Consider the following 26,217-nt stretch of genomic DNA (forward strand, 5'->3'; position numbering starts at 1 on the left):
GTCGGAATGCAGAAGGAATTAAGTGAATTTAATTAGTAGAAGGAGTTGAGGAAAGAGGATTTCTTATTTAGCTGCAGGTGCTGTGGGATTGCTCTGGTGTGTGACTCCATTTATTTTTCACACCCACCTACCCAGTTCATGTTGTGTTTTTAAGCTTAGTGCTTTTTGAACTGAATGCCTGCTTACTGTAAGTTTGAAAGCTCTTTCCAGTTTTATTCGATCTGCCCATTTTACTGTGAATGAAAGATCTAATTGGGAAGGCCCTCTCCTTAGACTCTTAAAACAAGAATTAGCCTTTATTTCATATCATCACACTCACTTAGTGCATTGCAGTATTCTGAGTGTTAATCCATTTTTTCCATCTTACTTGTAAAATCAGTAACATCTTGGACTACATTACCAGTCACTGGAGAGCCTAGGAATTGCTTCTTCAGAGTCAGCTTGGGAAAATCACTTCTGTTTTGCTTCTGGTGACAGAAAGAGCTGAGGGGATTTCTGGCTTTCCTAGAGATTATCCACCAACAGAAAGCCTGAAATCTTCTGCTTGGGAACCAGTTTAATATTAATGCTACTTCTTTACCTATGGTCAGATAAGGAATAGAGGAGCATTGATTTGTGCCAGACTCTGATTCAGCAGTATGTATGGGACTTCACTGATTAGTTTGGTTGCAGTTTTGGTGAGTACCTCTTCAGAGCCATGGTGCAGCTAGGCGGCCTGTTGCATCCAGCTGCTGGAGGGTCTATCCAGGATATCTACCAAGAGAAAGCTATAGTAGTCAATCTAGCTCACTTTTCCCCCTAATAGCTCATACAGTAAAAACCTGCTATAATGGACAGGCAGTTTTCCATTATTTCTCCCGCCAACTTGTCTGATATGAGAATACTGAGGCAATGTAATAATTGCAATGTAATAATTGCCTTATGTATACTGACAAATGTTTACTCCTACAGCAAGCAAGTACCCTATGGGAGAGATGCAAGTACATTATGAAATTGGAATTACTTCTCTCATGTAACAACAAACCAGATAGCAAACAGATTGTTAGTACACACTCTTCACCTCTCACATAAACTAAAAACATGACACAAAGACACACATATGCAGAGGTATTCACTAGAAGTCTACCAAAATTCAGAGACCTCCGCAATGTAAACAAAATGCACACACTGTCATGCAAATAGAAACCACTACATGTAATAACACACAAATGTGTCTCAACAAATAATCCCCTATGGCAAGACACCTCTAAACTTAATGTCCTGGTCATAGGCGACTCCATAGTGAGACACCCAGATGTTGCCCTCCCTAGGCTAAAGTAATACGAGATACAAGAAAGCAAAAGCTACTAACCTTTCCCTCACAAGAAATTGTGGCAGAGTCTGGTTGAGCTTTTCCAGTAAAGCTTTAAATGTTTTATTTTACCCCTTAAAAAGAAGGTTTTATTTTCTAGCTCCAGCCTCTCAGTACACAGATGATTAACCTTAATTGACCTGTTCTAACTTCTGTGTGATTCCTAATTAACCTGTTCTAATTTCTGTATGACTCACAGGAGACGCAGCTGTGGTCTCCTTCCAAGTTTTAAAATGCAATTAATAGTAGAATACAAGTAAAACATATTGTAAAGAAAATAAATCACAGTATACAAAATAGAAGAAGACAATAAGGTAATACATAATACAAGAAAGCAAAAGCAAATTAACCATTCTCTCACAACAAGTTGTGGCAGAGTCTGGGTGAGGTTTCCTGTAAAGCTTTGAAATGTTTTATTTTATCCCTTAAATAGAAGGTTTAGTTCCTAGCTCTAACCCCTCAGTTCACATATAATTAACCTTAATTGACCTTCTGTGTGACTCCTGATTGACCTGTTCTAATTTCTGTGCGAGTCACAGGAGACACAGCTGTGGTCTCTTTCCAAGTGTTAATATGCAATTAAAAGCAGAATACAAGTAAAACTCAGTGTAAAGAAAACAAATCACAGTATACAAAATAGAAGAAGGCTGTAAAATAATACAAAATACAAGAAAGCAAAAGCAAACTAACCTTTTCTCACACAGCAAGTTGTGGCAGAGTATGGGTGTGCTTTTCCAGTAAAAAGCTATAGATTAATGCTAGCTAATTGTCCCTGTGGGTTATTTTAAGACTAGCCAATTACCTCATGTGAGAGTCAAACACAGAACTTTGTGTCTATAAAGTAAACATTTTAACTATTATACTAATCTATCCCTGTATGTGTATGTATATATATATATATATATATATATATATATATATATATATACATATATATATATATATATATATATATATATATATATATATATATATATATATATATATATATATGGGTCCACTTCAAAATACTGACTTTCAAACTCCCTAAACTCAAAATACTGAGACCAAAATCTCTAAAGCTCAAAATACTGAAAACTCAAAATACTGAAACTCAAAATATCGAAAAAAAAAAAAACACAGTACAGCAACACAACAATATTGTAGCAGAACTACATACAGAAATATTACTCTTCTGCAAGTATAGGCAGAGGGGCAAGCCCCCCTCCACACCCCCTGCTACTTAAAAATATCAACTCTGAGATTGTACTTCACTACACTAAAGTAGTGCAGGGGGGCTTGCCCCCCTGCTTATACTTGGAGAAGAGTAATATGGTTTGTGTTTTATTTATTTTAGTATGCACTTGTGCTGGAATATAATAAGAGCTGGTATGTGTGTTTTCAGCATTTTGAGTTTCAGTATTTTACACACACACACACACACACACACACACACACACACACACACACACACACACACACACACACACACACACATATATATCTATATATATATATATATATATATATATATATATATATATATATATATATATATGTTAATGGGAAGGATTAGAGCAGATGTTAGTTATGGATTAGAATAGTTTAGAGGAATTAAGAAGAATGAGAAACTAACAGAAGAGACTGGCAGCTGCTGTATGTTATGAGTTGTCATTTTCACATGCTTTATTTAAATACTAATGCCAGGATGTGATACTCAGACCAGAACAACAGTATAAAATTGCTAAAGACACACATCTAAATTCGACTGGCATGAATTATTTTATATATAGTCAATTCATAAGAAGAGCAAACATATTATAACTAATAAAAACAAACCCAACTGCAGCAACCAAACAAAACTGTAAAACTGTAAAATTCCCCAAAGCAGGCAGAAGACAGCTCGATATGCAGCTAAATCCAAAAACTTGATCAACCAGCAAGTAATCGTACCAAAAAACTTTATTGCAGAGAAAGAAAGTTAGCGCTTTCACGGTAATACTATACCGCTTCTTCAGACAAACATGAATGGGGACAGAATAACTTATATAGAAATGACATCATCTCAAACAGCTTAACAGCCAATAAAACAAACATTCATGCAGCCACGTTCTCAGCTTAAAGGCATATAAAGTAGATAATATTTACTGGCATCTTCTTTTTCTTGTTCTTTCAGCTGCTCCCGTTAGGGGTCGCCACAGCAGATCAACTGTTTCAATTTCTTCCTGTCCTCTGCATCTTGCTCTGACACACCAACCACTTGCTTGTCCTCTCTCACCACATCCATAAAACTTATTTTAGGTCTTCCTCTTTTCCTGTTACCTGGCAGCTTCATCCTTAGCATCTTTTTCCCAATATACTCTGCATCCCTCCTCAGCACATATTGAACCAACGTAATCTTACCTCTCTGGCTTTGTCTCCAAACCTTCCAACCTGGGCTGACCCTCTAATATACTCATTCCTAATCCTGTCTATCCTCGTCACACCCAGTGCAAATTGTAACATCTTCAACTCTGCCACATCAAGCTCTGACTCCTGCCTTTTTGTCAATGCCACTGTCTCCAACCCATATAACATAGCTGGTATCACTACCCTCTTGTAGATCTTCCCTTTCACTCTTACTGGTACTTGTCTGTCACAAATCACTCCTGACACTCTTCTCCACCCACTCCATCCTGCCTGTACTCTCTTCTTTACCTCTCTTCCACACTCACCATTACTCTGAACTATTGATCCCAAGTACTTAAACTCATCCACCTTCGCCCCCTTTACTCCCTGCATCCTCACCATTCCTCTATCCTCCTTCTCATTCACACACATATATTCTGTCTTAGTCCTGCTGACCTTCATTCCTCTTCTCTCTAGAGCATATCTCCACCTCTCCAGGGTCTCCTCCACCTGTTCCCTACTCTCACTACAGATCACAATGTCATCTGCAAACATCATAGTTCATGGGGACTCCTGTCTGAGTTCGTCTGTCAACCTGCCCATCACCATTGCAAATAAGAAAGGGCTCAGAGCTGATCCTTGATGTAATCCCACCTCCACCTCAAACGCATCCGGCTCTTCCACCGCAGACCTCACCGCTGTAACACTACCCTTGTACATATCCTGTACCACTCTTACATACTTTTCTGACACTCCTGACTTCCTCATACAATACCACAACTCCGCTTAAGGCACCCTGTCATATTCTTTCTCTAAATCCACAAAGATACAATGCAACTCCTTCTGACCTTCTCTGTACTTCTCCATCAACACTCTCAGAGCAAATATCACATCTGTAGTGGTCTTTCCTGGCATGAAACCATACTGCTGATCACTAATCATCACCTCCCTTCTTAACCTAGCTTCCACTACTCTTTCCCATAACTTCATGCTGTGACTGATCAGTTTAATCCCTCTGTAGTTACTACAGCTCTGCACATCACCCTTATTCTTAAAAATCGGTAACAAAACACTTTTTCTCCATTCCTCAGGCATCCTCTCACTTTCCAAGATTTCATTAAACAATCTAGTTAAAAACTCCACTACCATTTCACCTAAACACCTCCATGTTTCCACAGGTATGTCATCTGGACCAACAGCCTTTCTATTCTTCATCCTCTTCATAGCTATCCTTACTTCCTCCTTGCTAATCCACTGCACTTTATGATTCACTATCTGCACATCATTCAACCTTCTCTCCCTCTCATTCTCTTCATTCATCAACCCCTTAAAGTACTCTTTCCATCTGCTCAACACACTCTCCTTGCTTGTGAGTATGTTTCCCGCATTATCCTTTATCACCCTTACCTGCTGCACATCTTTACTAGCTTGGTCCCTCTGTCTAGCCAATTGGTAAAGGTCCTTTTCTCCCTCCTTAGTGTCCAACCTTTTATACAACTCTTCATACGCCTCATCCTTAACCTTCACCACCTCTCTCTTTGCCATGCACCTCATCTCCTTATACTCTTGTCTACTTTCTTCATCTATTTGATAATCCCACTTCTTCTTCGCCAACCTCTTTCTCTGTATACTCTCCTGTACTTCTTCATTCCACCACCAGGTCTCCTTGTCCTCCTTCCTCTTTCCAGATGTCACACCAAGCACCTTTCTAGCCATCTCTCTGACTAGCTCTGCTGTAGTTACCCAGCTGTTCGGTAACTCTTCACTGCCACCCAGTGCCTGTCTTAACTCTTCCCGGAACATCACCTCACAATTACCCTTTTTTAATTTCCACCATTTGATCCTTGGTGCTGCCCTCACACTCATCCTCCTCTTCTTGATCACCAGTGTCATCCTACAAACCACCATCCTATGCTGCCTAACTACACTTTCCCCTGCCACCACTTTACAGTCTCCAATCTCCTTCAGACTGGCCCTTCTACATAAGTTATAAACCACCTGTGTGCATCTTCCCCCACTCTTGTATGTCACCCTATGCTCCTCCCTCTTGTTAAAATACGTATTCATCACAACCATGTCCATCCTTTTCGCAAAATACACTACCATCTGACCTTCTGCATTCCTTTGCTTAACACCATACCTACCCATCACTTCCTCATCCCCTCTGTTCCCTTCACCAACATGCCCATTGAAATCTGCTCCAATCATCAGTCTCTCACCCTTGGGTACAGTCATCACCACTTCATCCAACTCACTCCAACATTTTTCTTTCTCATCCATCGCACACCCAACTTGTGGAGCATATACACTGACAACATTCATCATCATACCATCAATTTCCAGCTTCATAAACATCACTCTATCTGACACTCTTTTCACCTCCAAAACACTCTTAGCATACTGTTCCTTCAGGATAATGCCTACCCCATTTCTCCTCCCATCCATACCATGATAAAATAATTTGAAACTGCCTCCAATACACCTAGCCTTGCTCCCCTTCCATCTGGTCTCTTGCACACACAATATACCAACCTTCCTTCTGGCATAAGATCTGATAAAAGATAAAAAATAATAATAAAAACATTAACACAAATAAATAAAACATGAAAAATATTCATAAATATATAAACAAACAACAATAAACACCCTACAGCCATTTATTTCTTAATGCAAGCTTAATGGGGACATGATCATTCAACCCCATAGCTAGGTGTGCCCCCAACTTCAAGATCCACTCCAACTTGATCACCTCAGTACGAGTCACTATATCACCACCTCGCATAGCTGGGCTGATCACACATAATATCTGAAAGACAAAGTTGTGTTCAGCGCCAGTAGACAAAACATGTTTCGCTAAGACAGTAAAATCATATTGCTTCTTCATGCAATACACATGGTCCCTAATTCTTTCTTTTAAGCTCCTGTTCATCTTACCAATGTAGAATTTATAACAGCACTGACAATGTCCTAAATAAACCACATTTTTGGTGGAGCAATCAGCAGATGCCCTCAACTTCTACAAGTAGCCCATGACAGGGTGCCTAAAGAACCTAGACTCATCTATAAACTGACAAAAATTGCATTTATGACATTTAGATGTACCCATCAAAACTTGGGATCCAGACATAACATGTCTAGGAAAACATAACTGTTGCCTTAAATTACTGTGGTTCTTATATACAAATCTAGGGCCATCTGCTTATATATCGGAACATCTGCTGTCAGTCTGTAAAATATGCCCTTTCCTGGTAACTATATCTTTCACCATATTTACAACATGGGAAAATTTCAAAACAATGGGAAAACAACAATACCTATGAGGTGATCTGATCGATTGCATGAACAGAGCAGAAAAATACGGACATGCTCTACTATCACGCTCATTGGTTATTCTGGCACAAGCTTGATCAACTTCAACTTGTGTGTAACCCCTGATGGCAAACTCTTTCTTCAAATCTGACAAACGTCCTTCAAAGTCAGAAGTAGTACATGACAACCTTGAGACCCTGAAGGCTTGACCTCTCACAATGTTCCCAAATAAATGTTGTGGATGCATACTCCGCCTATGGAGATATGATAATCTATAACAGTCCTTCCTATGCATCCTGGTCAGCATTTTGCCATTCTCTAGCCAGATGTTCACATCCAAGAAATCAACAGTGACTTGGGAACAAGTGAGGGTAAATTTCAAAAAATTACTACTATTATTTAAAGAATGCAAAAACAAGTCAAGCTTTTGCTTGTTGCCTTTCCAACCAATAAACATGTCATCAACAAAACATCTATATATGGCAATATGACCTCTATGTTGTTCCAGTACATGATAGAATTCCCATTCCGACATCACCAAATTGGCGTAAGAATTAGTGCAGCTGGTCGCTATAGCCTCGCCAGATTTTTGCCAGTAACATTTATCCTGAAACATAAAGATATTGTGTTCAAGGACCAGCTCTAGAAGCATGCACAGGAAGTCAATATGCTTCATGTCAAATTTATTACTCCTAGCCAAAACTGCCCTGACCATACTAATGCCTTCCTGGTTAGGAATGCACATAAACAGGGATACAACATCTATCTTCACTAAAAATTGAATATCCGAAACATCCTCCTCACTGGTCACATTATATAAATCTCTCAAAAAGTTTTCAGTATTTTCAATATAACTTCAATCATATCAAGAGCTATTCAAAGTTGTTTGTCCAAATAAATGGACATAGCCTGAGTCAACCAACCACTCCCAGCTACAATCGGTCTAAACTGTGGGAGTGTAGGGTGTCTGTGGATCCTGGGTAAGCCATGAATCTGAGGAATGACAGGAAATTCAGTAATAAAGTAATCAAATAGTTCCTTGGTAAGTAGACCTAGATTAAAGCATTCAAGTAAACAATTATCTATTCTATTCTTCATCATACTCACAATATCAGCTTCCACAGTAATATATGTATTAGTATCAGACAGCATCTGATTCATCATATAATAATATCCAGAATCTATAATCACTACACAGCTGTCTTTGTCTGCCGGGCGGATAGCTATATTTTCATTCTTAATCAAATCATTCAAGGCTTGTTGTTCAAATCTAGTCAGATTATTACAACTTGTCATCTGCATTCTATTAATGACTTGATATATTTCTTTCTCACAAACTGTGAAGAAGACATTAAATGCTGGTGTAAAAGTTGGTGTAAAAACACTGGGTTTCCTAAAAACCTTAAATTCAGTATCCTGCCTCTCAGAAATATTAGGTTCATCATCAAAAACATACAGAAAGACAAATTACTTGCAAACAAATGTAAATTAATCATACAGTCAACAAAATCCACTTTAGATGCGGGTATATATGATAACCCTTTTGACAATACTGACAATTCATGCTGTGTTAAAACATGTCTGGAAATATTCTAAACTAAGTTGTGGCTCCCATCCCCACATCTTTTTCAAGGAATGGTTCTGTTGGACAGAAGGGGGTTCTTTGCATTTCTGTCCTTTCTGTGTTTCGTTATTGAAAGAGCATTTCCTCCCCATACAAATAGGGAAGGGCAGAATCGGAAAATCCAGCTGAGACTATGGGGGCAGTATCTTCCTTCTAACCACTGGACCCAAGTAATTGTGGGTAACTGGTTCAGTACTTTTGGTAACACCAGGACAGTCCATCATTGGTGTGGAATACACTGAACTCTAAGGCTCCAGTGAAGTCACTTCAGTGCATAAATTCCCACCCATGTTCATGGTATCCAGGGGCTCAACAATAGCCCCCTGCACAGGGGCTAAAACTGAAGTGGATGATGCCAAAATCTGCTTCTTTTCCCCCTCAGTAGGAACAGAAGAATCTATATTATCAGTACGTATGCTACCCATACTGATAATAGTAATTCTTCTGTTCCTACTGAGGGGGCAATGAAGCGGATTTTAGCATTTTTTTAGCATTTTTTATCAGATGTTATGCCAGTAAATATTATCTACTTTATATGCCTTTAAGCTGAGAATGTGGCTGCATGAATGTTTGTTTTATTGGCTGTTAAGCTGTTCGAGATGATGTCATTTGTAAAAATGTAACCACACTACTTCCAAATATTCTCCGGTTTCCACCAATAAGTGCCCACGACTGCCAAAATAAGCTGTATATCCACAGTTTATTATAACCAAAAACACGGACTGATACGACAAAACTGAATACACAAACAGAAAAACAAAACACGGTAACAGAGTTAAGCGCTTTCAACCAAATCAGCTGGTCTTCATCAGAACTGTAGCGTATAACTGTTCCACTGTTTAAATAAGTTTTGTGGCACCAAACTACTCATTGTTCCTTAAAGTTACATAGGCCAAATATTGACATATAATATACTTAATAATGCCATAAAAATATGCAAACAAATATATACACATTAAATTGTCGTGAAACAATACTTTTTTAAAAAATACTTTAGTTGTTTAATTAATTGCTATTAAAATAGTAATATATTAAAGTATTGAAATGTTAAAATGTTTCTACCGCCAAGACCTTATAACTTTTCTTTTTCATACTTCTTACACCTTATAAAAAACTATGGATGAATAAATATGACTTAAACTCTAATGGGTTGATAATTGTATGTAAATATATAAATATGATATATATGCATAATACAAAAAAATACATACTTAATAAAAATAAATAAATAGTGAATGAATTATAAAATGTGTAATGCAGAATATGTGTAAATTCATATAATCATGTGAAGTTATTCATTTCTGACTTCTAAATATCCTTATAAGTTAAATATATAAGTAATAATTGGGACAGGGAGATCAATAAGACAATAATAGTTAATATTTTCCCCTATGAAATACCTAAAATCAGTGCTTTCGTAAAATTATCTAGTGTTCAATTAATAAATAAACTTAACCTCTAGTATATTTAAAATGTATTATGAAATTACTTAAATTTATAAACACAATAATGATTTAATAGAAATAAAATCATTTAAGCCTGGTGGAGTGGTGGCATCTAAACATATTTGCCACCATGTTTCTTTATATGCTAATAAACTTTTAAAATCACCACCTCTTGGATCTCTATCAATAATGTCAAGTATACTGAATCTAAATTGATGTTCATCACCTTTACTATCTATGTGTCGATATAGTGCATTTGTTTTGTCTTTAGTCTTAATACTATACATGTGGTCATAAATTCATTTTTTAAGACACCTTTCAGTTCTTCCTACATAGAAGCTTGAACATTTGTCGCATTTAGCTAAATATACAACCATTTTGGTGTTGCAGTTCCAATATCTGCATCTTATATATGTCTTATGTCCATTCTGTAACTTTATTTTGCTTTCTTGAGACATATATCTGCATTGGTTGCAAAATCCACATTTTTTGCTTCTATTCTTATTATTCGTAAAACTACTTTTCCTATCAGTATACCTGTGCTCTATTAAACACTTCATGTTACTTCCCATTTTGTAAATAAAGTTAGGTTTGGTTCCCAATATTTTTACTAAACCTATATCAGTACTTATTAAATGCCAAAATGTATAAATTATTCTTTTGATATTATCTACTCCTACATTGTATTGTAGTATACAAACTCGCTGAAAATTGGAAGTTAATTTATTCAAGGGCATATTGTTGTCAATATTGTTAATTAATATATTATCAGCTCCTAATAATGGTTTATATTTTATGTTCCACTGTTCAATAACATAATCAATAACCTCATCCATCATTTTCTCAGGATATCCTCTTTGTTTGAATAAATTTTTAATGTATGTCAATGCAATTTTCATCTCTTCATAGTCTGAAACCATTCGTGCTGCTCGAATACATTGACCCTTGAACACATTGTATTTAACTTTAGGAGGGTGACAACTAGAATAATCCAAGTAATTATTAGAAAACATACTTTTCCTATAAATTTTAGAATGAACTTTACCCTCATCATAATATATGAATGTGCCCAAATAAGGTAATCCATTTTTGTTAAAAGAATATGTAAATTTCAAATAATCACTGCTGTTGTTGAGAAAATTAATAAATTGAAGTAACATGTCTTGTTCTCCTTCCCATAAAATGTAGATATCATCTAAAAATCTAGAGTAGTATTTTATATAATGAAAATATTTACTGGGGAATAACTGAGTGTCTTCCCAATTAAGCATAACCAGGTTGGCATATATGGGGGCACAAGCTGCCCCCATAGCCACCCCCTGGTTTGCCTAAAATATTCTCCTTCAAAGTAAATAAAATGATTGTCTAAAAAAAACCATTTAAAATCACACAGCTATGTGATTACCCCAAACAATCTTCACAAGTTAGCTAGTAGAAGTAAAATATTAAGCAAAAATGCACAAATCAGTAATATCCACCATCCTCACACTAATAATCTTACTTCTGTCACAGAGGAAATGCTTAATACATATATTTCTTAAATTCATAAGGATCTTAATAAGATAAAAGATGACTTCAAAACTAATAATTATTTAAAGAAAAATGTTACTAATAAATGTAATGATCAACAAAATTCTCTGATAACAAGCCTATTACTCTAATAGAAGTTAAGGAACTTTAAAAAAAAATGTGAAAAATGTCAAAGCTCCAGGGGTAGAGTTTAGTATGGAATTATATAGTCTACTTCAATTAAATATTTTATAATCACTGAGTGAATTTTTCAGGATAATTCAGGATGAGAAAATAACTCCTTCCTTGTAGAAGTTTTCTGTAATCTCACCTATACTTAAACAAGGAAAGGCTAAAAAGTTAGTTTCCCCATATAGATTGATTTTATTATTAAATGTGGATTATAAAATATTTGTCACCATCTTCACTATAACATTACGAGATATAGTAGATAAATTAATTAAGATCAAACAGGATTTATAGTCAATCGATTAACTTATGACAATATTAAAAGGGTAGTAACTATCATAAGGAATGAACAACAATTGGCTCTAATTAGTTTAGATATTGAGAGCTATTTAAAGTCTGTAGATTGACACTACTTATTTAAAATTTTAGAAGCATTTTCATTTCCAGAACAATTTATTAGAATATTATAAAACTTGTATAGAGATTCCACAGCATATATTAAAATTGGAACATACATCTCTCAGTATAAAAAACAATGATAAAATGGATGGCTTTTCAGTTAATAAGTATTGTCAATCTAAAGTACAACTTTTTGCAGATGATATTTTACTAACTGTAGGAGATTTAACCTATTCAGTTGAATAAATAGATGAGGAAATTGAACCAATTACTATATAGTAAGTTCAAAGATAACGATACATATAATTGGGAAAGACAATAAATATTTAGGAATAAAAATCATCAAGATGCAAGTAAGATCATTAATCCTAAGTTTGAAAAAATAACTAAAGAAGTCGTACTCCGTATTAAAAATGGAGGATATTGCATTCAACAATTTTAATACCTAACAAAGTTTTTTTTTTTAAGAAAATGGAAAATATGATGAACCACAAAAATGAAAAAAACTGTACAAAAAGAAAAAGCAAGGCAATGAAATCCTAAAGCAAAGGCTAGGCAGATGGCAGTCAAATAACCCTTTATTGTGAGCGCTTTCGGTAGGGATATTCTCCCCACCTTCCTCAGACAAAATGTTACAACCATAGAGAAGTCACCAACATGTTAAATACTATAATTAATAATGACATCACAACCATTCCCAAACAATTAAAAGGCATACCACTAAACATTCATTTAAAATATTGGTTTAAATAGAATATTAGCTGATTTACTAAAACCAATTATATATAAAATTATGTACAAAAGCAAGTAGTTTTTAAAAATATATGTATATAAATTTATATACAAATACTAACCATGTGATCAACAGGACGCAAGCAAGCAAAAAATGAAAACATATATTAAACACTCTACCTATATGTAGGGTGCTAATGCATCATAAACTTCCCAATAAGAGTTATATTAAATATTCTATACTAAACAAAATCTAAAGTAAAAAATATAAACCGCTACTCTGTATATATATATATATATATATATATATATATATATATATATATATATATATCTTAAAGCATATAAATCAATGTACAAATATTGTATATGAACATGAATACCAATGGCACAAACTATTTACGATATTAATTCATCTGTTTAGTGCCATCAATTTCAAGAAACATTTAATGGACAATATCTCATTTAAACCCGGAGTCATGTAGGCAACAGTACGAATCTGCCAAAAAGCCTCTTGTTGTTCCAATTTTAGCTGCCATGGTCCCCCTCCCACATGTGGTTGTATCTGTTGCACCACTGAAAAATAAAAGCCATGATCTGGATTATGATATACATGCTTTGCAAGTGCATTATTCAGATCGCTCCTTCCAATGGCATAAAGATGTTCGTATATTCTTTTCTTGAGTGGTCTGTCGGTCTTACCTATGTAAAAAGCCGGACACTTTTTACATATTGCCGCATAGACCACTCCTTTAGAATTACAATTAAAGGAACCATAGATGTCAAAATTTCTACCAGCCATGTTAATGATGGAACTAACTAAAATATGCTTACAATAATGGCAGGTGCCACACCTATTCATCCTGACCCCTTCTTATTTGTTTTAATTTTGGTCTGTTCTAGTAATTGTTTTAAATTTTGCCCACGCCTATACGTAATTGTGGGCCTATCCCCCAATAATTTTACCAACTGATGATCTTCTGAAATAATTCTCCAATTTTTAAAAATAATATTATGTGTGTGCTTTTTGGACAGGGGATTTGTTTTGTTTCTTGATTGTCGGGATTATGGTGTGTCAGGCATGTGAGGTTTCGTGTTTGTGAACTGTCGGTTATGTGGTGTCGGTGATTTCGTTGTCGGTGTTGTGGTGTGTCAGTGTTGTCAGGTAGATCCATATATACATATACATATACATATATATATATATATATATATATATATATATATATATATATATATATATATATATCACTTCACTGAAAGACCATTTCACTGACACTCATTTCACTGAGACCAAGTCACCTAAAGTTCATTTCACCTAAAACTCATTTCACCTAAAATTCATTTCACTGACAAGTAGTACTCTAAGGCAAGTTAAAGGTATATGTCCTTTTCCCCACTGTAGTGCGATCCTGGTGTTAGTATATATAGTTAGTGGGGGCACATTCCCCCACATTGCAGGGTGTGGTGGGTAATGCCCCCCCACCTAGTTGAGTTTTACCAAATAATGTAAAACAAAATCAGACAACAGAAAACCAAATTACGTGGAGGGCTGTGCCCACCACACCCCCCCCTAACTATATATATACTAACACCAGGATTGCACTACAGTGGGGAAAAGGACATATACCTTTGATTTGCCTTAGAGTACTACTTGTCAGTGAAATGAATTTTAGGTGAAATGAACTTTCAGTGAAATGAACTTTAGTTGATTTGATCTCCATGAAATGGGTGTCAGTGAAATTTTCTTTCATTGAAGTGATATGACTCCATATATAGATAGGTATATATATTTATATTTATATTTATATATATATATATATATAGATAGATAGATAGATATATAATATATATAGATATATATGGGGGGGCGCGGTGGTGCAGTGGTTAGCATTGCCACACACAGAGCAAGAAGATAGATAGATAGATATATATAGATAGATATGTATAGATGATTCTAAGCTGTGTTTTGAAAAAATATAACTGCATTACTAGATTAATATCTCTTCAGGAGGTATTTTGTTAACAAGTAATCTCATTCTTGACAAGGTAATTCAGGGTTTTCATACTACAATATGTAGCAAAGGACCTTTTGATAACAACTATTTAAATATTCACATACATGACCCTTTGTTTATGAAGTACAACATAATCTGAAGTCAGTGTATTAGGCTGAGTCACCCTATGTGTGACAATGCCAATTATGTTGCTGAAACTCTTTTCTTAAGAATTTGTCTTTGGAAAATGTTTATTCTGAAACCAAAATTGTATCTTATTTTATCAAAATTTACTCAAAAACATAGGCGCCGGAAGCTGTTAAAGACTGGGGGGGGGTGATGACAGGGGCACTTAGTCAACTTAAAAGGGTAATTCTTTTATAACTATTTGCTACCACAACATAGGTTCACTTGGAGGACATTTTAAGCTTAGCCAATTCCCTTTTGGTGCTTGAATTAACATTTTCTGATTGGTCTTAGCTATCCCCATGGCTGATAATTGTATATTAGCCCTTGTGAGAACAACTGTGATCATACCATCGATAATTTGAGGGGGGCCATGTAAGGGATGCAGCATTTAGGAACTGCCTCTATCCATTAGTGGCATGAGGGGAAATCCTGGAGTATATTTTCTATTACCCATCCTTAGATCCAAGTTGCATTTGAATATGGATGGATGAGCTTTGCTTTATTTTTTTGGATAGTCTGTTCCGGAACAGTGGTAGTTTAGATACTTGGACTGAGTATTTCTGATGCCATTTGACTTGCTGATGTTCAGTAGTTCCATCTGTATTATGTCGGAGGATGCTTTAAATGCCAGACATGTCACCTCTAAGCACTCTGTAGGATACTGAGTATGATAATAAATCTTTGAGGTGGTCCATGCAAGATCTATTGTTTAGGACTTGTATCCTTTTAGTAAGGTATCTCTGAAGGTATTCCAATTGTTGCATGGGGCTGGACAGATACATGCCAAAGCAGGCATTATACAAAATGATTGACCTAATGAGAGCTTTGTAAAGAGGGGCAACAACATCTCTAGATCTAGTCACAATCAATTTGTTTATAAGCTGTGCAATATAGAAAGGCTTTCTTATGACTCTGGGCACATGTTGGTCAAAAGTTAGGTCACTGTATACACAAGTTCCCAAATGCCAAAAATTTGGATCAGTTCTCAGAGGGCATTGCCATGATTTTGACACCAGTTATTATTTGTGACAAACATTCCTGCATGATGGTTAAGTCATTTGGAGATTCAATAACTTCTCCTAGCTTGCAGTCATCTCAAACTTAGCTGTCCAAAGCTCTTTGGTATTTCCTTTTACTTTTGAGATGTATATGCCAAACAGAAAAAGTCTCAGCACCGAACCCTGGGGGACTCCATTGGTGACTGGTCTCTTCCCCTGTTTTGATCGCCTGCATCCTGTGAGCCAAGTTGGCAATGCAGCTGGTGATGTAAGTATTTGCTCCTACATTATTCATATTTTGTACTACACCTGAGTAGGGGATTATGTCAAAAGGCTTGGCCAGATTAAGGTAATGCGGTGTGAACTGTTTTACCTTCATCTCTTGCTTTGGTAACAAGAGTAAAGCTTAAAATTTGCCCAAGATTTTGAGCTTTTCACACTTTCCTCTGGGCTGTTTTCAAGCACATTTTTAGGACCATGCATACATGTATGCATTCCTTGAGTCACCTTCCTGATTGTATTAAATGATATTCCTTGTATAATACAGCACACTTGTTAGACTTAAGTTACAGCCCATTTAAAATTTGTTTAAACATTTTTCCAGTAGGCAATGAAACAAAAATGCATTAACCAATAATGACAAAACTGCCCTATTAAGAACATTTCCATGATAACAGTCTACTTCCACACACAATGGAATTTTAAATTTATTGTTTGAACATTTTTCTAGTAGGCAATGAAGCAAAATGCATGTGCCAATAATGACAAAACTGCCCCTATTCAGAACATTTCCATGATAACAGTCTACTTCCACACACAACTGCATTTTAAATTTATTGTTTGAACGTGTTTCCAGGAGGCAATGAAGCAAAATGCATGCACCAATAATGACAAAACTGCCCTATTCAGAGCATTTCCATGATAACAGTTTACTTCCACACACAACTGCATTTTAAATTTATTGTTTGAACATTTTTCCAGTAGTCAATGAAGCAAAATGCATGCACCAATAATGACAAAACTGCCCTATTCAGAACATTTCCATGATAACAGTCTACTTCTACACACAATATATAAATACAGAATCACAGTAGTGTAAGCCATATGCATGTTGCACAGCTTCTTGAACTTATTTTCAATTGGGGGGGGGCAAAAGGCCAAAAACCAGGGACACATTTTAAACATTGCTTGTATAATTTTGGAAAGTTGTTTGCATAAAATGTTGGATTACCACCATGCATCTCACTGCCAAAACTTGAACCTAGAACCCTGCGCACTACAGTCAGAGCAACATACCACAAAGGTAAACCAGCAGCTTCTTAAAAGACAGGAAGGCAGACTTAATGGCTATCATATCATTTAGTGAATTCAGTTCTTACTTCTTACCATAGCTGTCAACCTTTTAGTACAAAAATACAGGACAAAGCCAATAATGGGGGAATACAGCCCCAAAATAGGGACACATTTCAAATACTGATTTTATAAACTTAGAAAATTGCTAGAATAAAAGGTTTTGTTTTACCACTCCAGAGGAACAGAACAAAAATGTGAGGCATAAATTCACCATTGATGGTGGCTAGGTACTTTAGGCGCTTTTTACCTGTACCCAAGGTACAGAGTTTGAGCCTCAGTACCTCTAGCCACCAGATATATCCTGTTTGGGCATTTTCACATGCACACACACTGCTAGACTGTTCAATCTTTCTCCCAAAAGCAGCAATATAAGTTACATTGTGTGATTAATGCTGTTCTTAACACATAAATCGATCAATCCTCTTAAAATTACATCACTTGCTTTTATGATTATGTGCATGAGAAACAATAAAAAAACACAATAAAATAAAGTTGACTCATTTTCAAAATAACCTATGAGTTGCAAATGAATGATAACACATGGACAGAGTAGTAAAGACATGTACTAAAAGTTACATTCATGTGAACTCCCAAGAGCACAGTGAATACAAAGTTGATTAGAATGCAAGCATGCTCTAAGAATTTGCAATCACAGGCATGCTATAACCACTATTAATTTTCCTTTATTTATGTATTTAAATTTGAATATATTAACTGGGGCAGAGCACTGATACCATTATAACCTTTTCAGCGTCAGGTCTGCACTTATATCATTGAAAGAGACACAAAATTCCCCCTCTATCTTTAATAGATTACAAAGACTTACTAAAATCAACTTTCTTAAATCTCTCTCTTTATTTTCCAGATGTCAGCATTATATGATTTGTTTTAGCATTAACAATGTATAGAATGGTAATTCCATGTTGAGACTAGTAAAGTTCTGTACTAATCTCACACTGTCACATCACTAGAACACACACACACACACACACACACACACACACACACACACACACACACACACACACACACACACACACACACACCTTACTCACTCTGAAAAGCTTCTCTGTAGTACATCTCCCAGTAAATCAGCCAGTCCAGACAGCTTCCGAGTAAATCCATTCCTGCTCATATCCGAGTAACTCTGTTCCCGCTCACATTTGAAAACCCCAGAAATGCACTGATGAGCTACATGATGACATCAGCTAAAGCATGAAGGAGTTGGATGATCTGCAAAAGCAGGCTCCCCTTGCCCCCTCACACTATGGTTCCAGCACCCATGCTCAAAAACGTGGGAAACATTTCTGCCAATTTTACTTAGTGGCTTTATTTGTAAACAAGAGTGGGATCATATTAATTTTAGAAAAAATATTTTTTTCAAAGCTTTCCCAATTCTCGTCACTATTGGTATGAGCTCTCTGAAGAATGTTATTTATAATAATTGAAAAAAAGTCTTGGGCAACACAGATTTGTCTAGTATTATAAGTGATAGACCCAGACCTGGATCCAGTACTAGATGACCTACGAAGCTGCCTAGGGCCCGCTGGCTTGCAGACTGCCACAAAACCTACATTTCTTTTTTAAGAATACACTCTGCATGTGGTTATATTTATTCTTTAAGGACACATGTAGATTGCATCCTTAGTAGCATCTGTTGTACTAAAGACATGCAAACACATTTAAACATGGGAGTTTTTATGGTGAATGGAGTGGTGTGTGTGTGTGTGTGTGTGTGTGTGTGTGTGTGTGTGTGTGTGTGTGTGTGTGTGTGTGTGTGTGTGTGTGTGTGTAATGCCCCAGTTAGGATGACAGGCTGATTATCTTTTTCAAGGCTGAAATTCTGTACCATGATTACAGGAGACTAGAGCCTGAATCCCATACACCAACTGCCAAACTGTCATCAGCAGGTACATTTTGAAAGAATGCTGAGTTCCAGTGCATTTTCAAGGACTGTTGAGTTTCAGTGCATTTTCAAGGAATGTTGAGTTTCAAGGGAAAGTGCTGTTCTTTCATACCCCCAAACTCAGTTTGAGGGTTGTTGCATTTCTGTGCATTTTCAAAGAATGTTGAGTTTTTGTGCATTTTCAAGGAATGTTGAGTTTCAAGGGAAAAGAAGTTTACTGTTGCTCGTGCTAAGTCTGTTTTCAATGTGTAACTGTTTTGTTTAGAAAATGATCATCATCAGTGCTTGTGCTAAAAATTTGAACATAAGTATTAGTAGTACAACAAGCACCATACTTGTATTTGGTGCAGAAGGCTGTGGGTTCTACTCCCCTAACATGTACATGGGGTGCTGCTATTGCAGTGCCCTTTAAGGGGGGGTAGGGGTGCTACACTCTTGAGTGTGTTCGCCTTTGGAAGAGATTCCTAGCAGCTATGAACCTGTTGCTGTTTGACAAGCATTCCCTATTGCAATATTATCACCTTACCATTTTTTTAAATGTGATATGGTTAATTTCCTCTTCAAGAGCAGCAGGCACTGAATTTGTACGTGAAACAATAAAATGTAAAGTTGTTTGCCAGCATCAACCTTTTCATTAATTATAGATCTCTTTAAAGTGGAATTATTCAGATGACTTTTACTTCTGCAGAGATTGTGTATATCGATTGATATTGGTGAATTGTAATAACATATGTTTGAGTATCCTTTTGTGGTTGAAATATTCTGTAATGGGTAGTTTTGTCATTATTGGTTTGTACATTTTGTTTCATTGCTTACTGTAAAATTTCAAACTTACAAATTTAAAACACACTCTAACAAGTGGTGCTGTATTATGCAAGGAATATAATTTAATATAATCAAGATGCTGCATCAAAGAACACATGCATGCATGTATGCATGGTCCTAAAAATGTGTGCAAGGGGCGTATAGTTTAGAAACAGTCCAAAGGTAAACTGAATTAGCCACTGGCGAGTTGCATTTTCTTTGAATGTGGGTTTCAATGCTGTTTCAGTGAATGTGAGTTTCAAATGCAGAGATGTTTACTGTTTATGTTGTCTTTTTTCATTGTGAGACTGTATTGCTTTATTCAGCAAATGTCTATCAGTGTTTGTACAATAAATTTAAAATACAAGTTTTAAATATCTCTAATCATTGTAGAAGTAAAGAAAAAAACAGTAAGCACACTGACTGGTTTGAACAGTGTTTATGGTAACTTGGAAGAAATAGATAAGTAATGGGACACTGGAATGGTTTGGGGGCTGCTGTGGTAGGGGGCCCTGATTCATTACCTTGCCTAGGGCCCCATTTGAACATGGTCTGGCTCTGGATAGACACATTTTGTATGTAAAAGGTTTGTCAACATCAAGTCCTTAAAAAATAGCAATGTTATTGTAGCTGAAAAAAATCTTACCTCTTGGCAATTACAGATAAAAAAAATTAAAATATTGTAGATATATAAACAAGTGATAACATAAAAGTATGTGGATGAATCAAAGCAAGAACATGGCTCAGACTTGAATAAAAAAATAATAACAAAGTTTTTTTATTCCGTTAGCACTTTCACAGTAATAGATACTGCTCTATCAGATGTTAAAAACAAAATTCAATAAAACCAATATAAATACTGAAATGCCCCAACAAATCAGCCAATAGCAGATGACAATCATTAATTACATTTCAGGGAACACCCAAGCATCTTAAAAAGACACAGACTTAAAACAGACGTATATGTAGGTGTTGACAAAAAAGCACTTCTACTTATATAAAGATCTTGCCTTAAGTATAGGCTTCATTGGGACCTTATCATTAAGGCCCCTCCCTGTATCTGCCTTGAACCTAATGATCCATTTAACTTCAAGCACCTCTGTGGTATTTTCCACATCGCAATGCACCTACGTTTTCTTTTAAGAAAAAAATAACTTAAAATGAATGCTATGCTATCCTAGAACAGACATGGAATGTGCATGTAGTGAGACTAGATCTATCACAACAGCCTGTGGGAAATGTAATTATTGTAAACATATTGCTTCATCTGGACAGTTTGACCATCCCGATATGAAAAAGAGGTTTATATTTAATGTGAAGGCAGATTGTGATACTACTGACATAGTATATTTCGCTATCTGTTCTTGTGGTTCGTATTATGCAGGGAAAATGAACAGACAACTCAGGGGCAGGATTAGAGAACACCTTTATGACATGAAGAAGAACAATTTAATGAATGCTTTAGCAAGGAATATCTCCATACAGGGAAGTCACTCACATATATTTAAGTGTTTGGTGATGAATAGAGAAATACCTAGCATACGAGGGGGCAATGTGGAAAATAACACAGAAGTGGATTAATGATTGTCATCTGTTATTGGCTGATTTGTTGGAGTATTTCAGTATTTATGGTGGTTTTATTGCATTTTGTTTTTAACGTCTGATGAAGCAGTATCTATTACTGTGAAAGTGATAATGGAATAAACAACTTAGTTATTATTTTTTTATTCAAGTCTCAAGCGTGTTATTGCTTTAATTCATCCATATACTTTTATGTTATCAGTTTCTATACTTTGGATTGGATCATTTATCAGTTGGGATGCATTTTTATTTGATATAAACAAATGCATTAATGTAGGTTTAAAGTACAGTGGAATGGAAGAGAGATATAGCCTAAAGGAAAGTTTATTTCTGAATCTACAGCCATTGTTTGGTTAGCTATTTGTGCCTGTTGCCAGAGCTTCTATATGAATGAGGAAGCTCTTGCAAAGAATATATCAACATATTTTGTCAATTAAAAACAAACATTTCAGTAATGTCATAGCTAAGCTTTCAAATACTTGTACTTATTTCAGGAAGCTTTGTTTTTGATTGTATTGGTACAGGCACTTTTAGTGGCAATGTTAATACTTTTCTGGAATATAAAAAAGTTAAATGGCAGATTTTGTTAAAAGCTGACAAAGCATAAGGTTTAAATGAAGCAATCAATATTTAGTGCATTTCAAAGGCACAAAGGTTATAAATTACAAATACATATAAAATAACATTTTATATTACAGTATATCTTGTATATGTAACATTCACTACAGTTTTAATCTATCATACTGTGACTTTTATTTTTGTAGTCATTTTTAGGGGTCAGCTGATGGTCACATGATTTGCATTTAATATAAATTGTTTTTTTCATAGTAGTCAGTTCTGTAGAAATTCTTGGATTTAATTAAATGAGAACAAAAGTGCTAAACTGAATATAGCAGTTGTTGGTGGTCTTTTCTCTTCTTTTTGGTATGTTTTGTAGTTTGTTCTTTAGTTGTTTTAGTACACACTTGGCTGAGCTTCCAGTCTTTGGTTTTATTTTGTTAAATATATGTATTACATTTATACTTGCTTGTCCTATAGCTTTTCTTAATAAGACTTCATTTGTGCTAGATATTTATAACAGCTTCAGGCTGCAGCAATTTATTTACCTTGTTCACCTAAAATATTCCCTTCTTTGCAGAAACTAAATCATTATTACAGTAATTTTAACAGAACACATGAATTATTGTTATCATGCTGAAGATGGAAGCTTTATGTTGATAACCCTGTTATGGTTTTGCAATATAAGCTATATATCTCTAAGAAAAAAATATCTTGGTTTTTCACACTTATACATTAAGTGCTGGGATCTTTGGTGGACAACTCAATAAACTGCTGAGACATTTTTCTACAAAATGAATAATTAGACATCATGTCATAAGAACATAATAGGTATGGTTGCCTGTATTAGAAGATGAGATTCTACCATTTAATACTCTGGCATTTTTTATTAGAGATAATGTGCATATGGCAATCAATACATTAATATACTAATAAATATATTTATAATTCAGTACTGAAAATGTGTTACTGCTCATTTGGTATAGATACATTTTTACCCTTCTGTTATAAATTACATTAGTTAAATGTATACTGTCACTTTAAGCAGCTTTGATTATATTCATGTGTTGACTCACTAATTGCATTAGCTACTGATAATGTTAGCTGTAATACTATTCCACTTCCTTGAAGGACAAAATACCTGGCAGCACAGGTGTACTGTTTATCTACACTACCCAAATCAGTAAACAAAACACAAAGCAAGAAGGAAAGTCATGGAATACCTTTTTTATTTACATTGACAAACGTCTAAAGTGAGCATGTTATATTATGTTCACCTGAGGCTGAGTTTTTAGATGAGAGATGACATATTTACTTAGCCAGAAGCTACGGAAATGTTAATGGTAAAGTAGCAAACTGACAAATTATTTATTATGGACCTGCTTGCTCATTATCTGATCTTGTGGACATTCACTGCTACTAGTTCTCAGTTATAATGATGGTGCGAGAAGGGAACTTATAAAAATAGTAACTTGTCAAATGTTTTGAGCTGCAAAAATGCAGGAATTAGGTAGTGGCTAAGGAACTAAGTGTGTTTCTGTAGTCATAATCATAAGTATGTGCATAGGAGGTACACATGCTGCAAAAGTCAGCAAGCTGATTAGTGTCAGTAAAGTGCTGTTCTTTCATACTCCCTTTTCCACCTTCATCACCTTTTCCTTCATATGTTGACTATTCTTGCATTGCTACTCTTCCTACTTTATCTTTGTGTTTGTGTATGTATGTGTGTGTGTGTGTGTGTGTGTGTGTGTGTGTGTGTGTGTGTGTGTGTGTGTGTGTGTGTGTGTGTGTGTGTGTGTGTGTGTGTGTGTGTGTGCGTGTGTGCGCCTCTACATATACATGCATACAAGACTGGATACATACACCTATGTGGTTAAGATATTTTCCAGATGTATTAACATTTTTTCATGCCAGTAGCTATTTGACAGAAAGGGGCTTACAAAGATCTAACACTTGTGAACACAGAGTTTTGCAGCTGAAGTGGGAATGACTTTCACCTTACTATGGCAAATCTGAGTTGTTTATTCTGTGAAGTTTAAATGAAGGGCACCATTTACCAATAGCCTTCTTAAATGTGGATCGTCTCTTGCCCCCCCTAGCTGTACCTGTCTTTCACCTTCTCCCCTCCACTCTCCGTCTTTGTCCTCTAGAATCCCATAAATACCCTGGGTCCTGTCTGGCGCCATCTTTAATATCTTGGAAAGGCACTGGCTGCTGCCCGCTCCTGTCCCAGTGTCTTTTGCCTTAGGTATGTAGTGTTTGCTTGATGCTATTTTGTCTTCCCTAAAGCAGAATTGTTACAGCATTAACTGTGTGCCTCATTGTTGTAATATTTTTTTGTTGCTTGTTTTGTAAGCCTGCAACAACTACTTAGTATCTCACCACCCACGTGGAGCCATTTCTGAGCGTGCTTGAACTTAATTGTTTGTTTTAAGCCCGTAAACAGCTTTTTTAGTACTACACCAGCCAAGTGGAGACACACTGAGTGTGTTGTAGCTTAATCTTTGTCTAGCTGTTCTCTAAATGGTACAACTAGATGTGACTCAGACTAATCATATGTCTAGCTGATCTCCAAATGCTGTAATTAGATGTGTCCACTAATACTCTTTACTTTGTTATACACAGTTCCGCATACCCTGCTTATTTTTTGCAAATACCTGCTGTATTTGTAATTTGATACCCTCATTCTACACTTCTAAGTGTTCTCTAGCTTTGTAGAGTTCTAGGTGCTTAATTTGCTAATATGGGCTATATCCTTCTGTTTTTATCTTTATAACAGCACGGGGGTTCTTGCGTATGCACTGATTCAAACACTTTTGAATATGGAGACGTTATATTTGTAGCCTGCATTACCGACAATTAGATCTTTCAGACAAGAACAACTATTTTGAATGTTTGTTACCCACTTAGTGTAATCTTTTAACGATCTCTAGCTCTGTAGAGTCCCAGGTGTTTAAGCGCTATCACGGGCATACTGGAGTTGCTCATGCTGTAACATTGGGTTTTGTTACCTACTCAGTGCAAAATTAAATGTTTCCCTTGCTCCATAGAGTCTCAGGAGCTTTATTGCTACAACAAGCATACTCATGTAGCTGTCCCTGTTGACTGCTGCATACCACTTCTCCATGTGTAGCTCTAGTAGCATAATTAAAGTTTGTTACCCACATTGTGCAACTTTAGCACTTCTCTAGCTCTGTAGAGTCCCAGGAACTGAATCGCTAACACAAGCGTACTTGAGTAGCTGTCCTGGTTGTCTGCTGCATACTACTTCTCCATGAATAGCTTATATAACTGTATTACGATTTGTTACCCACATTGTGCACCTTTAAGCATTGCTCTAGCTCTGAAGAGTTCCAAGAGCTTAATTGATAATGCGGGCATACTTGGGTTGCAGCTTTAAGCACTTCTCTAGCTCTGAAGGGTCCCAGGAGCTGATAACAAACTCTAGCATTCTCAAGTAGCTATCCCTGTTAACTGCTGCATTCTATTACTCCATTAAGTGAGGCATGTAAAACTAGTTGTATTCTCCTAGGCGTTTTTTTCCCTACTTGGTCTAACTGTTTTTGTGCATATTCCTTCAATAGTTGGGTCAAGGCCTGCCTGCTATCTGCCCAAGCTCATACATGAGATCAAACTGTATTTTCCTATGGTAATTTTTCTTATAAATGGCTATACAATTATTTATATGCATCACAGGTTGAATATAGCTTACATCTTAAATGTGGATGATAGTCCTACTGAACCTACAAACAGTGTCCTGCTACAGTAATGATTTGCAGAACTGTTGGTTTAAATGTGATATCCATTGCTGCTACTAATGATAAGGGAATGTTTATAAGCTCACTATATATTTTGTGTCTTTGTGAAAGCTTTTGTGAAATAGTGCCATAACTACCTTGCCATGTG

At 35.8% G+C, this 26,217-nt stretch overlaps 1 protein-coding gene across 1 annotated transcript in view; it reads right to left on the reverse strand.

Annotated features, from left to right (window-relative positions):
* Window positions 1–26,217, reverse strand: part of LRRC24 (leucine rich repeat containing 24) — a 4,153,240-nt gene that overhangs the window by 1,932,242 nt on the left and 2,194,781 nt on the right. The gene's annotated exons all lie outside the window — the stretch shown is intronic.

Source organism: Protopterus annectens, chromosome 3.part1, assembly GCF_019279795.1.
Source record: "Protopterus annectens isolate FY-2018-M chromosome 3.part1, PAN1.0, whole genome shotgun sequence".
Taxonomy (NCBI): Eukaryota; Metazoa; Chordata; order Ceratodontiformes; family Protopteridae; genus Protopterus; species Protopterus annectens.